The 9,476-nt window shown below is 48.0% G+C and overlaps 1 long non-coding RNA gene across 1 annotated transcript; it reads left to right on the forward strand.

Moving 5' to 3' along the window:
• Position 1: 1 nt before the first annotated feature.
• On the forward strand, positions 2-4,862 carry LOC105303744. Its single transcript, XR_002776697.1, has 2 exons — positions 2-99; positions 488-4,862. It is a non-coding gene; the product is annotated as an uncharacterized LOC105303744 (long non-coding RNA).
• Positions 4,863-9,476: the final 4,614 nt, after the last annotated feature.

The raw sequence follows: 9,476 nt of genomic DNA on the forward strand, positions 1-9,476 counted from the left end.
GGTTCTCCCAAAGAATATTTGGAAACATTCATCTTTCCAATTCTGCTTCCCGGAATGGCTAGTCTGCTTCACCAGGCAAAGAAAGAAAAATGTTTTGAGGTCAGTTGTTTTATTTATTTCTAAACGCCCAGTGATTTCGTTTGTATCAGCTGTTGCTCATTATCTCAGTACCATCAAGCGGTTGTTCTCGAAATGACCCCTTTGGGAGGGAAGGCCTGTGTTTTGGGTCACTTACCCAGCTCCAGCCGTGGCACGCAGTTGTGCGCACACGTGCGCGGCCATCTGCCTGGTCCCAGGGTCCTGGAGAGGTTTCCGCTTTGCTTGGCCCCGCTGCCCGCCCTTCTCCCTGGCAGTTTGGCAGCCACCCGATTCCTTGGGCCTGCTGCTCTTGTTTGTGACATGCGTGGATTAAAGCCCTCCTCGCCTCTTATCCGGCCCTGCGTCGGTCTTCCCACCTCTGGCCTCTCCCTACTCTGCTTCCTGCCAGGTGCCACGCGTGTAACTTGCTGCAGGGGAGGCCTGCACGCAGCGAGTGCTCGGCCCACTGGTCACTATCACACGGCAGCCAGTTATCTCCGCGCCGAGTTCCGAGCCTGGCGCACCCCCACACGAGTCCCCTGGGAGGCTCCCTCTTTCCTACAGTCAACAGGACACTCTGGATTTGCGTGGTCCCCGCGTGGCTTCGAATACTGGAATTTGGGTAAAATGACGACCACACTTAATGCTGACCACGCACTCGCTCTGTGCTTTGTCATCCGTGATGTCCTTCATCCCCCGCAGCGGCCCTCCGAGGGCCCTTCCGTTGTCTCGTCTGACAGAGACTCGGAAAGGTGATCAAGGGGAAACGACCGAACTAGGATTCAAATCCAGATTAAATGATTTGAAATGAGACGGAAACTGGCAGTAACTACAGTGCCGACCCCGATCAGTTCGGCACGTCGCAGTCTCTGGGACGCTGCCGCCTGCCTGGTTGCCGTTCGGCCCAGGACCTCTGAGAAGAACCGGACGCTGCCCTGGTGGCGCTTCTACATGCTGCAGAGACAGTGTTTTCACATCGCTCCGACAGCAATGCTTAGTTTTGAGACACAGGCCTGGTGAATTCAAATCTAGGGGAACGTGACCCCGCCTCATTCTTCTGACTTCCTGGTACAGCCAGTTGCCCGTCCTGAACCAGGAAATACCACAGCGATTAGGTCCCCGTTTTCATCAACAGCAGAGGACATTCTGCCAAAGGGAACTAGAAACAGAAAAGGCTGGCACAACAAATGACAGCGATCCAGGTACTGACTGTCAGCTGTAGGGAACGCTCCGTTCGCCTGTGGTTCGACTCCTGCTGTGCTAAGTCATGGTACCAGTGTCAGAGAAGCTGTCTCATTGATTAGTTGCCCACTGAGCGTCAGCACTGGCCAAATTGCTTTATACACATCATCTCATTTCCCCCTGAGAGGGTTACAGAAACCATCGAAGCCAGATCCCCTTTTACAGAGGAGGCCCCTGGAACTCAGAGGAGACGGGCGTTTCCTACAATCACCCAGCTCGTGAGCAATGAAGCCCATCTTCAGCCAAAACTCGGATGATTCCAGAGCCTGGACTTTCATCTCTCCCAAAATGTGGGAGTTAGAGGCTGTCGCCTAAATAGCTCCAGGCTATTTTCATTCATGGTTATTTTCTGGACAACAGATTGCTACTTGCCTTAGGTTATAGAATCTAAACTGCTTCTGTTTCTTAGTATTGTTCATTTGCTCATTTGGTTTCCTTGACAAATTAATTCTTGTCCCCTACTCCTAACTGACCCTTTCTCAACGTGTGGTGTTACAGGTACAAGGTATGGCCAGGTGGAATGGTAGTGAGGCTGGAGGCCTGGGAGTGGAGCCCTTGGCCTGGTCCTGCCATCGTCAGCTGGCCTTGACTCTCTGGTTTTAGGAACCGCTGCTAAATGAGGGATGCCAGGCCATCTCACGAGTCACACATCTTTTTAATCTTGCTGTTGGCCGCAGGACGTTCAGTGCGCTACACCTTTTGTTAGACCGAATGCAGGCAATATAATGATCAGACGATGGAATGAGCACAGCGGAATAACCTTTGTTCGAATATATACGTAAGGAAGCTTTGCAAACAGATCGTCACCCAAGTTCAGCTCTAGTCAGCAAACATTTATTAAGCCCTACTATGTGCCGATCGCAGGGCCAGGCCCTGGGCCCCGCAGAGGACAAGGCATGGCCCTGTCCTCAAGAAAACCACAGACTGGTGGCGAAGCCTTCCGTAGCTGAAGAATAATGGTGAACGAGGGTCATTTTCATTTTTCTCCCTTTTGTATCTGTTGTTTTTGGCTCCTCTGAAATAAGAATGGACGTGGAGAAACGGCCAGAATGGATGCGGACCTGAGGGCAGCTGTATTCCATTGTGCAGCCTTCATTCTAACGTATTCAGCTGTGATTCTTCTAATTTATACCCTTCTGAGGGCACAAAAATCAGCTAAAAGGGCAGTAATTAAGATTTCACATTGAGGGTTGCATATCTAATGTCTCTACATAAATAATTTTGTAACGAGGGGCCTGACAACAGTTTCCAACCTCTAGGCAATGACAAAATGCTTTTAAAGAATCCGAAATTTCTGTTTGTGTTGGAGATTAATGAGGCATCCTTGTGTCAACTCGTATTTCATCTCCGATGTCCCGCAGATAAGCTGCCTCGGAGACTAAATGAACTATTCCAAGCACCAAGCGCCGCAGGGTGCTCGAATAGAGCATTAGCGTTTAAATGTTATAACAAATGATCAGGAATGTAGAAAGCGTGGGTTCTTCAAACTATCAAACTCGCAAGAACTGATAAACTTGAAAGGCGGCCAGGCACACTTGAGTCCGACATCGCCACGCCTTCGCAGGGTGACCCTAAGTAATCTGTGAGCCTCAATTTCCTCACCCCTTGAAGGGCTGACAGAGGCGCTCCTGTTACGGGAGGACAAGGGGACGTATTTAATGATGCTCATGGCACCACAGCGTGTTGAGCTCGCCCCACCGTCCCTTCAGGCTGGGCGGGGAAGCTCAGGACTTTGAATGCTACAGATCGCAGTGCGGGTGAATTACCGTTAACTTCCTTCATTTCCTGACTTCAGATTTCTTAATTAAATCTGATTCCCTCCATTCCACATCCTCCCTGACCCCGGTCCCTTGGTCTTATGGATTAGTTTTGAAGGCTTAAAAATTACATTACTGCCATCTCGACATTTGTCAGACCCAAGCGGTACTCCTGTTATCCAGATCTGCACGACAGATTTGCATTTTCTCGATTCGGCTGTTCCTCACCTCCTGCCATTGGGAACAGACGCTTAAACTGAATGATAACTGGCCTTCAGCCAGAATTACGTCACCAGAGCATTCTTATCTGTCTCCAACTGACTTGCATCCAAATGGCATTTAAACTGCGGTGTAATTCATTGTTTATTGGGGCCATTAAAATTACATATCAGATTGCTGAAGAATAATTGCTGATTTGTATTTGCCCTTAAAATGCTGACTTCTAGTTATTTTTTCTCACTCTCCTTATTTTATATTTTATTCTATGATATAGCCCCTGTGGTTCATAGTATTTGTTGGACGAATGGGTGAATATGGTTCTTTAAAAGTCAGGGTCCACTTTTAAGACAGCAGCTACGTTACGGAGCTCGTGTCAGTTTGCCGCAGCGACTGTGCGCAGGAGGCAGCGTGCTGACTGTGCCTGCGGCGTCTGGATTTGCCGGGTCTGGAGGGGAGTAGGCTGTGGGGTGGCCGCCCGCGTCCGTTGGAGTTAGAGCAGAGCGAGGAGCAACTCCTCGTAAATCGAAGGCGCCTCCCAGCACGTGGAGAGCCAGAGTGGCCAGGACGCTGGAATGCAAGAATAGCAGTTTCTAGCGCTTTTAGAGGCTTTACCCTGGACCAGACATTGTTGTGAGCACGTCTTCACCTGCAGGAACCCACTGAATCCTCGCGGCAGTCCTCCAGTGTGGGTGCTGGTGTCGCCATCTTACAGGTGAGGGCTGTGTGGCGCCAGGGCCAACCAGCAGGCTCAAGCGTACGGCTAGGAGGCGGCAGAGCCCAGATTCAAACCGAGCGGTCTGTGTCTCGAGCTAGGAGTTTGCCCGCTGGACCATGCCGCCAGTTGGTCTGAGGGCCTGCCAGATGCTGAGGCCAGACTCTGATGGAAAAGATGGGTCTGGGGGCTGTGGAGGAGGGGAGTGAGAAGCTAGGTGAGCCTGGGACGGTCACCCAGACCAGGCCTTCAGTCAGGCCCCTAGGGGCCTGTGAGTACTGACATTCCAAAAGAAAACCGGAATAAAACACAGACAGACAGACAGACAAGAGGCAACGCCTGATTACTATGCCATAGAGCACTAGGCCATTTGCACACATGCCTGGAGTGCGTGCATGCGTGTGTGTGCGCGTGCATACTCAGATTAGGCAGTCTACAGTACGTGGTGCCGTGGTTCAGAACCTGGCCTCTGGAATCAGACAGACTGCTTCCAACCCCGCTGTTCCCTGGACAAGCCATGCAAGCTCGATGATTTTGGTTTTGATTCATTAATAACCGGATTCTTTTATATATTTTATTTTAAATATTATGTATCAGATTCCCATGAATTTCATAAAGATCCTGATCAAATAGTTTGCTCATCATTAGATATGTAAATCTCTGAAATGCTCAGAATAAAATTCAGCTTATTTAATAAGCAGATATTTCTCTATTCCTTAAGTTTTGGAGGAGGTCACAATTGGGAGACTAAACCTTCCATGTCTGATTCCCATGAATTGTCACAGCCTTAGGATTCGATGAAGACCCTGCGCGTTTCACGATGTGGATTTAGCGAGTAAAATACATTTGTTTAATCCTTCCCCAGGTGCTTGTTTTCATTTATGTGTAAAAAGGTCGCAGAGGAGATTAAGCGGCACATGTAGGGCATCAACGTGACATCTGTAAATGAGGTCGGTGGGCATTTTAGTTTTGCTGTGAAATTAGCTGGTTGCTAGCAGTGTTCTATAGTTTGTTAAATATACTCCTACAGGTGAAGAATGGACAATGATTACTTTGTGCAAATAGCTGGTGGGAGTGTATCTGTGGGCCCACAGTAGATACTGCACAGGCGTTCCTCTGTGCAGACTGATTTATGTAGCGTATGTGCGACTCTTCAGGTTTCTTTAATGACCCAGGACTACCAAATTCAGTGGCCTGTTCCAGGGACAGAAAGGAAAGGAGGCCAGTATGGCAGGAGCAGAGTGAGCAAAGGAAGTGGGGGGTGAGGCCGGCAAGGTCGTTCGGCCACAGCCATATCACATAGGCCGGTAGAGAGTGGGGGTTTCATTTTCAGAGCAGTGGGAAATCATCAGAGTGGTCGTCCTCAACCCTGTCGGGCCCAATGCCCGCTTGTCATCACATTTTATAGTGCTTTGCTTACTGTCCTAAAATGAAACACTTAGATGATATTACCTGTTTATCAGATACCTGATTACTACCTGAAAGCGTCATGACTTAAAACAGCAATGATTTATTATTTCTGTGGGCTGCCTGGGTGTCTCCCCTTGGTCTCACCTCGACTCACTCATGTGGCTGCTTTCAGCTGGCGACTGGGCAGGAAGGTCCAGGCTGGCCTCTCTCACATGTGTGGGGCCTTGGTGCTGACTCTTGGCTGGGGCACTTCGGTTCTCCTCCACATGGCCCTCACCCTCCAGCAGGCCAGCCCAGCTCCCTCACAGCCTGGTGGCTTCCGGGCCGCCTTCCGAAAGGCCGAAGGCAGAAGCGTGAGGCCTGGGCTCTGAAACTCCACCGGCATCGCTTCCACCACGTTCCATCGGTCAAAATGACTCACAAGGCCGGCGACTCACAAAGCAGCTCGTAAGAGGGGGAGAAAAAGACTCATCTAGAGGAAGTAGTAAAGTAACATTGCAAAGGGGCACGGACCCGGGAGGCATGATTAATCAGGGGGCACTATCATGATAATCTGTATAATAATTGCAAAAATATGTATAGTAGCCATTTACATTACAGTGGGCTATGATATAAAGCAGAAATAGAATGAAAATCACTTCTGCATATTTCCCTTTTTAAAGCTCAAGTAAAACCACGCAAGCAGACGCGAAGCAGCCCCTTGCTCACACCCATGCGAGAACCACCAGGACACAATGGTGCAAAACGCAGACCGAACCACATGCGCCGTTTTCGTCCCTCCGATACTGAACGTGATCTTGTCTTTGGTGATCTGATTTTCTGAAATAGTGAGAAACTCAGGTTCTGGGTAAAACAAAGTACAGTTTTCACTTATGGTAGTTGCTTTTCTGGCAAAACCAGTGTATCTTAAAACCGTGTTTTTAAAAAAACCTTCTGTTTATCTGTTAAATGGAGCTAGGTTCTTGGCTCAGATCATTAGAAAAGTTTTTTACCCAGTAAATATTTAGGCTGCAGGATAGAAGATTCCGGAAATAAAACAATCCATAAGGTTTAAATTGTGCGATGTTCTGAGTAGCCCTCCTGCTGGGATGTGAGTTTAGCCCCTAAATCTGAAGTATGGCTCGAAGTTAAGGGCTGATTGGTAAGGCTCGCCCATTGCTGGTGATTAATGACAGCCATTTATAGAGTACTTCCTATAGGCCAGCATTATTTCGCTTTGTGATCTCTTTAATGATCACAGTAACCCTTTGAATGGGCGGCTTTATTGTCCCCATTTTGTGGATGAGGAAACTGAGGCCCAAGAAGTCCCCAAATTCACATGGCTGCTAAGAAGAAGAGCCGGAGTTTGAACCCTGAGTCTGGCTTCAGAGCCTGGCACTCAGTCCTGCATCGATAAGGCTGTTAGTGTTGAAAATGCTTCCCTTTGAGACTCTTGGAATTGCTGTCAGATCCAGTTTGTAAACCATGCAGGAAAATCTTATTATAACTTTATAGTCATGCCTCTTTTCTTCTTTTTAACAAAAGCAGCATTGATTACTTCATTTCCAAACTCAGCTAGGACTTGCTTTTGTTTCTAAAAATCAAAGTCGTCCTCAAAAGCCAAGGCTTTGAAAAGAAAGTCAACAAGCTGTGACCCAAGGGTGACCCCATAGTTGTCTTACAGAATAATGGGCAGTGGCTTTGTGACAGGATTTTCCTTCTCTGCTCTGGAGTTTTGCCCTCTTCCTTTCGGGGCCATGGCTTTGTGCCAAGTGGCTGTGTAGCCATCCTGACTGGCCGCTACGTAGGGAGAACATCACCACTTGGCCATAAAGTGCATTCCAGTTATTGTACATGGCATAGGTTCACTTTTTACTACATAACAAACCTCCTCGGAAGTTAGTGGCTTAAAACACCAACAGTTTGTTGAGCTCACCGTTTTGTAAGCCAGCAGTTCGGACCGGGCTCAGCTGGGAGGTTCTTCCAGCCTTGGCTGTGGTCTGCCGCCAGGTCGGCTAGGATGGCCTCAGCTGGGATGGGCCTCAGCTCTGTTCCCCCGGGTCTCTCACCCTGCACCACATTAGCCCCGGAGTGTTCACGGGGTGGCTGGGGTGGGTCCCGTGGACATCCTCACGGCCCCTTGAGCCTGAGGCTTGGAACTGGCACTGTGGGGAAACAGACCCCATATCTTGATGGGAAGAGCTGTAGAGTCACTCTGCAAAGGCTGTGGATACAGGGAGCGCGGTGGAGAATGGTGGGTGGCCCTTTGTGCAGTTGACCTCCTTCCTCTATTAGAAACAATACGGGTCTGGCAGCAGGTGGCAGCAGGTGGCGGCGGGTTTGAGTTCTGGCTCTAGCTTAGTGACTTCAGGAAAGCTGCTTGCCTGCAGCTCTCTCCTCTGAATTTGTAAACCACAGGCAGGATTGTTGAGAGGATTAAATAAGGTGATATGGGCAAGGGGCCGGCTCTGGGGTCCAACTGGGTCAAGTGTTTTATCTTCCATTTACTAGTAAGTGACTTTGGGCAAGGTATTTAGCCTTTCAATGCCCATTTCTTAGTCTGGGAATAATAATAAATAATAATAATAATAATAATGATAAATAGTAATAGTAACATGTAGCTGTCGTGAGGATAAATAAGTTGAGTAAAATTTAGAAGACCATCTGGCACATAGAAAGCCCTCATTACATCCTAACCGTGGTTGGCGCTGTTAATGTCACGCTTGGAAAACAGCACGTCTGTGAGGGGACTGTCATTCCCCATGGCCCCTTCCGGGTGGCCAGTTGTTGCTTGAATGACTGCAGGGCAGAATCCCTTAACAGGGGTACTACTTCCTAGACATTACACACACCCAAGGATGGACTTTCCTCATCATTCTAAAAATACGAGCGCCTTAACAAATGATATATATTTGTAAAAATCTAAACATAACTCTTTAACGGTGAGCAACACGAGGAGACCCCCAAGGGCTACGGGGCCTCTAGAGCCACAGCTGGTGACCGAAAAGAAAAGAAAGACGGCAGGTATTACAGCCTTTTCTTGAGACTTTATGTCTGAAGGATGCGAAGCCATTTTTTTTAATAAATGAAAATAAAGTAAGATTCAATCGATTCTTTTTTAGAAGAACGTATCTCAACAGAAGTCATGGATCCTCTTGGTTATTTAGAGAACTGCATTTGTCCTGCTACTTTTTCTTAGCAGGAAACCCAAGCCATCAACTAGTCCCAGATCCAAAAGATGTTTAAACTGTTAATCCCTTAGAATAATAAAGGTTCGTTCAGGAAGTGGAGAGGTGAAACCGAGCTTTCTTGAAATCAAACTTCTGCGTCGGAATTGAAGTGCTGTGGATTTTTCCAGGCTTCTACATGAGATATTATCGGTTCCTGACAGTGTTCTGAAGCGAGAGTCTGTCTGCAGACTACAGCCCGGGGGCCAGCTGCCTGCTTTCGTAAATGAGTTCTTATTGGAATCCAGTCACACCATTCCTTCCCACATTGCTTATGACCATTTTTGCACTACAGTGGCAAAGCCGAATAGTTGTGACACGGGCCTAAAATATTTATTGTCTGTCCCTTTGAGAAAAAGCTTACTGACCCCTGTTTTGAAGTCCCGGAACTGTCCATATTTTGGAGTCGGCAGCTGCTTTTTTTGTGACGTGGGGGACAGTATAAGGGAAGCTTCCTGTTACGTGTAGAATATGGAACTGCGCTCACCCGAATTTAGGGCCCAGTTCTACTTCCTTCTAGATACGTGATCTTGGACCTTGCTAATATTGTGGCCTTGTAACCTTAACCTTCCTAAGCCTCAGCTTCCACCTCTATAAAATGAAAATAATAATGTTAGTGTTTGCTTCATGTAAGGAGTTTGCGAGAATTAAATAAGATCGTGCATTTAAAGCATTTCGGTCAGTGACCGACACAGCTACAGTGAAAAGTAGCAACAAAGTAAAAACAGAATTAAATTGGAAAAGAGTTCCTTAGACCTGGGTTGGAAGACAGAGAATGAGGGCAGGATTTAAGCGAGAAACTGGACATACGTTAGGTCGAATGGGGGGAGACTCCAAAATGTGGAGGGCTCT

The sequence above is a fragment of the Pteropus vampyrus genome, unplaced genomic scaffold (assembly GCF_000151845.1).
Source record: "Pteropus vampyrus isolate Shadow unplaced genomic scaffold, Pvam_2.0 Scaffold314, whole genome shotgun sequence".
Classification (NCBI taxonomy): domain Eukaryota; kingdom Metazoa; phylum Chordata; class Mammalia; order Chiroptera; family Pteropodidae; genus Pteropus; species Pteropus vampyrus.